Source organism: Ascaphus truei, chromosome 2, assembly GCF_040206685.1.
Source record: "Ascaphus truei isolate aAscTru1 chromosome 2, aAscTru1.hap1, whole genome shotgun sequence".
Taxonomy (NCBI): domain Eukaryota; kingdom Metazoa; phylum Chordata; class Amphibia; order Anura; family Ascaphidae; genus Ascaphus; species Ascaphus truei.
The window spans coordinates 378,333,909-378,341,462 of record NC_134484.1 but is presented as its reverse complement, the minus strand read 5'-3'; the positions used below and the strand labels follow the sequence as shown (position 1 = coordinate 378,341,462).

Sequence of the window (7,554 nt, the reverse complement as noted above, 5' to 3'; positions counted from 1 at the left end):
ATATGTACTTTCTGTATCATGTATATGCATTTAGCTACTCTTGAGCTTTCATGTGCATTGTATTACAAAATGATTACTCACATTTCATCACATTTTATGTATGTTTCCTTATAATTTCCATTAATGTAATATAGAGGTGGTTGGAGAAAAGGGGATAACTGTACTTATTTGTTTACTTACGGGAGCACATTCATCACTAGCATAGACACACTTTTTAAGACAACTGTTTGTGTCTCTATCAATTGGTGTAGGATCCATGTATAACACCGACAAATGATAACACCAGCTTTATTATGGTAGCTTATATCATCATATTGACTATACTATGTATTTCTAAACGATTAATAAACACAGTAAACTATAGTTAGTTAGGTTAATGAAATATACACAGAAACGTACTTCATAACATGATGGTGATGTCATATTCAGAACATCATGCATTGGAGGGGACCATAACATCTGGCCAGTAACATTATTTGCTACAGTCCCAAACCATTTTATCTACATACCCATGTAACAAGAGATTTTAAAAATAAATGGCTACTTGGTTGTAAGTGTCCTTTACATTGGGAGAAGGAGTGGCTCACTGAGTAAAGACACACACTGGCACTGATAGTTTGAAGCAGGGGAGTCTGGTTCAATTCCCGGTGTGGGCTCCTTGTGACCTTGGCCAAGTCACTTTATCTCCCTGTGCCTCATGCGGCAAAAAAACATTTGTACGTTCCACGGGCCAGGGACCTCAGGCTGAAACATGTGTCTGTAAATCGCTGCGTACAACTAGCAGCCCTATACATGAACATGCTCATATTATTATTATTATTGTTACATAGTTTCGACAGTCATACGTTCCATTACATATTATAATACACAAATGTGTTAGCAGAGTGGGAATGGTTGTTATATATAAAACACACCATGTCATAAAATGTTAGTAGTCATTAAAGAACACTCAATAAAAATTCATGAGGCACTCTTTTGCAACATCATTATGTTAATTAAGTGCTTATGCAATATAGGCATAAGGGTATCACATTTTTAATTGTTTGTTAATAAGCGCTGCAAGCAATATAAAATTAGTTCCATATGTAGTATAGTAGTCGGTGGCTCCTCCTCACAATCATCTCATATAAAGGTAGACTCTTCTGAAATCATACATTGATCCGATTGTATCTTCCCCGACATCTCTGAAATACAGCAAACACATGATGGTCAAAGATGGCACCTTACTAGATATGCATCCGTGACAACGCGTTACGCAGCTCTATATGATTGTGTAGATACACACGTCAGTCACTTATATGTTAGAAGTAAAACTGTTCATCAGTATGTAATGTTTCTTTAAATTTGTAGCAGGCATAACTATGTATAAGAAGTGAACGTTGCCTGTATACTGAAAGATGTGCGCGCACATCTTTGTGTGCGCACGCACTTCACGCTTGGCTCCACTAACTGTTAGCGCATGCGCAAAACAAAGCGTACGTTGTGCGTTCAATACATGTTGAAAATACCAGTAAACATAACATCTTTATTTCAAATACAATGAAGACGAAACTACATTCGTTCTAAACGAGTACATCTGTATTCTTTTTAAACAGACGTGTTTGAACAGAAAGCACGGCCGATAACACAATGCGCAAATGCAATACGTGTGACGTCATGTTAAGCCAGCGTGAAACGCACGCTAACACTCCTCCCACTCAATTAACATTCGGCTAACGCCCAGGGTACGCCTACAAACACTGAGCCGCACGCATCACACACTGCAGTTACCGTTACTATAACAAAACATGACAGCCAATAGGCTTTGAGGCGCGCACGTCGCTTGGGGGCGGGACTTACATCACTAATCCTTTTTAAGGACGCCTTGGCCCATGACAAGGGTCCCACGTCATACGTGGTGGACCCGGTTTTCAATGTTGTAGATGTTGCATGATAACAAAACAGGTATGTGTTAGAGTAATGGTAAAATGTTGCTAATATGTTTAAAGGGATAGGAAAGTACGTATATTTATTCCGTCAGCAATGTGTACTACTCTTTCAGGTCCTACTATATTGTATTAGGAAACAATTTGTTTGTGATCGCTACATGTTATGCAGTCTGCAATGTTACGCTGTATCCACGCATTGAAAGTGAAAATGGTGGTTACAAAAAAAAAAAAAATTTAAACGCAGAGTCAACGCATAACGATTGTTATATTTACCATTCTTCTAGAATTAACTCTTCGCCTGGCTGCAACTGGTCGCTCCAGAAATGCAAGCCATTTTCATCCACGCTTAACCCAACCGCTGAATCCAGTATGGCACATATCTCCTCCAGGATGCGCTCATAGGAATCGCCACTGCTTTCTTCAAATAATTGGTCGGGAGGTAGGTTCATTTCTTCCGGTTCCCATTCCAATGCAATTTCAGCTGAAAGGCTTGGTACATAATCATAGTACTTTTGTTCTTGTACAATGTGGGTTTCAGGAATGGAGGCTGCAGATATTGCAGCACGTATCGATTCAAACGGATCAGTAGTAGCGGATACATTGCTATTGCCATTAGGAATAAATATGCCTTTCACGACAATATAAGTGCCGTCTTTCAGGATAAATTGTTTTTCCGGGGCAATCTTCCAGAAACCATAGGTGTGTTGTAGCTTATCCTGGTCACGTTCAAAAAAGTCATTACTTGATAAAGTGAATCTTATTGAGGAATTAAAATTCCGTGCATGCTTACGGTCTTGGTAATAAGGATATTTTGCTCGAATGAAATCATCGATTTGGCGTGTGCTTGCTTTCTGTCCGCGACTGTTCAAGATGGCTTCACAGATCATGTACTTATACCCTAAAAGGGGATTAATATTGTTAACGAATTCATCAGCCATGTCTGAGTAGCACAAAAGCTGTGTGCAGGTCTGTGTTATTTGCTCATCAAAATGAATGTGCTGAATGGCTAACAAACTCCTGTTTTTCCTTGTCAAGGTCAACAAAAGTAACTACTTTGACTCCTTATTTCAAACGCCAATTGGATTTGTTTGTCTAATTGGGTTAACAGTTGTGGTTCGTGATATGGGACTGTGGGAGAAACATTTCTCCTTCTTTTATCTCGTTTGTGAAAAACATCCCTAGACTGTGAATGCGTTCACATAGTGTTTTTTTGAAAACTAACAAAGACCAGTGTGTGAAAATATTTCTTAGCCAGGCATATCAGTAAAAACACACCTGCAAAAAGAAATGTTTTTTCCCCGCTTACATTTCTGTGTGTATGTGAAAGTCTGGTTAACTCCCTGTCTGCATGAGTTTAAATACGTGTGTATATATATATATATATATATATATATATATATATATATATATATATATATATATATATATATATATAAATATATAAATATATCTCTTATAAAAATATATATATATTTATATATAATATTTTATTTTTTTTTATATTGCAGGAGTACACACAACATTGATGGCATTAAGTATACCTTGTATGAAACCTATTTAAATGGTGAGAAACATGATTGAATTAAGTAATAAACATTTGTTTAAGCACAATACTGTTAGAGTCTCATACTTAGGATATTTCTCAAACATTAGGCCTGTATTATTAAAATAGTGTTTTCACAAGGAAGCATGAAGTGTATTAGTTTGTGTATACCAGTTTATATAGTACTATATATATATATATATATATATATATATATATATACACATATATATATATATATATATACACATATATATACACATATATATATACACATATATACATATATATATACACATATATACATATATATATACACATATATACATATATATATACACATATATACATATATATATACACATATATACATATATATATACACATATATACATATATATATACACATATATACATATATATATACACATATATACATATATATATACACATATATACATATATATATACACATATACATATATATATACACACTCTCACACTCACACTCACACTCACTCAGTGTGTGTGTGTGTGTGTGTGTGTGTATATATATTATTATACATTCTGAGATGTTATAGAAACGAACACACAACTGATTAAAGGACAAAATTACAATGGCCAAGCAAGGCAAAGGTAAGTAATAATTTACACATAATCCTGCTGTACACGTACAAGAAAGATGTTTGCACTTACTTAGGTGTTTTAATAATTGCATGTGACTAATATGCATATGCAATTCTTACATCAATTAACACACCCAAATGCAATGTTTTGCTGCAAAGTCAATGGCAGCTTCTCTAAACTTAGCAACTGGCTCCTGGTGGACCATTACTGAACAGACGATTACAACATAAATATTTATAACACAATTAATTATGAGTGTTAACATTTCCAAAACTTCACGTGTACAAGAACATAGTTGAAAGTTTGGAAACAACACAGTCTTCAGCATACATACAATAGTAATTAGATAATCTGAAGTCAACAAAACAAGGCCAAAGACATATTTTCTGAATTATAACATTTATTTTTTTTGTTCCTTTTGCGAGCGAGTAACAGGCCTGCTTGTTGTCTCTTGAATTTTCCTTTTTCTTTTGCCACCAACTTTAGGCACAACAGAGCCACTTTGAGTGGCCTCTGGCACTTCACGGGCAGGGCTTGTGGCCAGTGACTGTTCACCTACGGGACTTGTGGCCAGTGACTCACCTACAGGGCTTGTGGCCAGTGACTCACCTACAGGGCTTTTGGGCAGTGATTCACCTACAGGGCTTTTGGGCAGTGATTCACCTACAGGGCTTTTGGGCAGCGATTCACCTACAGGGCTTTTGGGCAGCGATTCACCTACAGGGCTTTTGGGCAGCGACTCACCTACAGGGCTTTTGGGTAGTGACTGTTCACGGACAGGGCTTGTGCCCAGTGACACATGTGAGCAAGTTGGTAGACACTGCACAAGTGATGGTTGGTCTGTTTCATGTGTGTCTTGTTTTGTTTTTGTCGCCTCCTTTGTAGGTGTCTGCTGCTGAATTTGTACAGATGGCAGCGGTAGGATGTCATCAGGAACCTGCACAGCAATGTCTGCTACTTGACCGGTAACATTTGGGCCTGGTGAATGAATATCAGATGAATGTGGTGAAAACTGACCTGCATGAACAGATCCTGGCTGGGAGGTGTTGAATTGTGGTACATTAGTCATTCTCCAGTAATTAGCTTGTGTTTGCTGAACAACTAATGCTTCGAATGAGGTGTTGATTTTTTGCAACTGTTTAGGCACTTCAATGAAGACTCTGTGGAGATGTGCCAATTGTGATACTGTTTCTTCCTGCAGTCCAATCATCCTTTCCAGCACTGTCATCATGTCTGAATGGCGACGATTTTCTGCGTCCACTATTTTTCCCTCTGAAGCTACAATTGCATCGTATGTGGAAGTTGATGGACGATTTGGCGGTACAACAGTTTCTATTGGCACCTCTTCATGGTCACATGATTGTATTTCAGTCTCTTCTGTGGCGTCATCCTCATCATACTCATCATCCTCATCACCATGATGTTCTAAAAAGAAATGTACACATTATTAAATGGCATGTTAATGTATGCTGTGTTACTATGTAATTGTACTGTGTCCTAAGTAACACCTAACATGTTAGCATACGTTTTATAACCTCATTAAAAACTACCTTGACTTACGAATAATGTTTGGACTCAGTATGAAATATGAATGAATGAAAAGTTGCTCTAAACTCAGAAGTCCTACATGATAATTAACATCACTAACACAATACATGTTGCCTTACACTTAATTTTCACTGACACTAAGTAATCCTATTTAAAGAAGATGTGCAAAACAAATAATGCACATGACAACATAACATATAGAAGAGCACATATTATATGGCCAGCAAATGATACACTCACCTTCTAGTAGTGTTGAGCTGGCTGACCCAGGTGAAGACACTTGTTCCATCTCAGGTGACACATGTCCTCCAGGGGCAACTATATATAACAATAACATAAGTTTTACATTTACATGTGTAAATATTGAACAAACACTTATTGTATGTTCTGTATTTATGATTAACTAACAACATCAGTTCCTTAACCGAAAATGTGTGTGAAAGTGAACATAAATAGTTGTAATAACACTGTACATGCCTGTGTACTTAGAATTTTTGAGTTCCCTAACATACAACATACTATGTTTCTGCAGTAATGCGTGAGGATAAATAGATTAAATGAGTACATAAAAATCATATGTTGTGTAGTGATATCAGTATCATAATGTACATAACTATCATGAGATGACCATTCACAATGGTTATCATGAAGGTGGTCATATTGCAAAAAGTGTTGTTTTTGGTAGAGGATATGTGTGGTACATTAATCGAAGATGTGGCACACCTGAATGTGGCTGTGACTCAACAAGACAACACATGCAGTGTGTGATAATGTGTCTTTCATAGTAGTTCAACTATAGATATGAGTGAACTAATGTGTGACGTACGCTTTGATAAGTAATGAGTTGTTGGGGCATTTAGTAGCTAGAGTTAAGCTTTCAAATGAGTGTGATTAACTTCAGTTGTGCTATTCAGGTTGTAAGAAAGGTATTCCCTTCCCCAAAAAGCCTAATCAGCCACACCTTTCAATGACTTGAAACAGGTGCAAATGGTCTGAACTAAGTTGACCGTGAAATGAGGCTGTAATTAGTGTGTGTGCTGAACCCCACCCCCTCTGTTGAAGTGTATGCTGTGATGAGATATTAATTGCAGCTGCTTTAACACAATGGTAGATGAGCTAAGTAGTCATCTGCAGTGTTTAAGTTATGAAAACAATGACATAACATATGATACGTGTGCCTCATTATGCTGTCTGTATATGACATAAAGCAAAAATGGACCTTTTCATAAGCAACTATAGATGTGTTAGTGCCAGTGATGTTTGTAGGCCGTTACATGCAATTTCTTTGATGCATGCTTAAAATAGGCAGTAATGTCATGTTTGTCGGAGTAAAATCAATAAAATACACAATAATATTCTACATATTTCTGTTCTGTACCTGTAGCTAGTAATAATTTCTGATTAACATGTGTTACACATGTGTACTACCCTGTTGTTCCCCATCTTCGCCCACCATCAATTGCTTCCACTGCAGCAATGCATTTTGGGAATTCACATGTAAATGAGCACGCAATGGCACGTGCTATATTAGTTACTGCTTTTAGTAGGACTACAACATATATGTCTATTTTGAGATATATATATACAGAATCAGACATATACATATATAGATGCAGGTATGCTTATGTTGTGAAGACAGTATAAAAAACAGTGTAAATATGCAAAATAACTGTAAGCAACGACACGCCTAGTACAGTAATATTTATCACCTGCTGGAAATTGTGACGGATAAATTCCAATGTCACGGTCACCAGCCAAGCCTTCCACGACGACGGTAAGTAATTTTGGCCGAAGCAGCTCCTCCAATGGAGTCAATATGAGACGTTGTGGTGTGGGCCCACCTCCAGTGCCAGTAGCATGCACGCGTTGGTCTTGTATTTTCTTTTTCAATTTGGACCTAATATCATC

General features: G+C 37.0%; 1 long non-coding RNA gene across 1 annotated transcript; it reads left to right on the top strand.

Annotated features, from left to right (window-relative positions):
- Nucleotides 1–2,217: 2,217 nt before the first annotated feature.
- Nucleotides 2,218–5,612, top strand: LOC142488740 (uncharacterized). Its single transcript, XR_012799632.1, has 3 exons — nucleotides 2,218–2,367; nucleotides 4,984–5,063; nucleotides 5,300–5,612. It is a non-coding gene; the product is annotated as an uncharacterized LOC142488740 (long non-coding RNA).
- The last annotated feature ends 1,942 nt before the right edge of the window (nucleotides 5,613–7,554 follow it).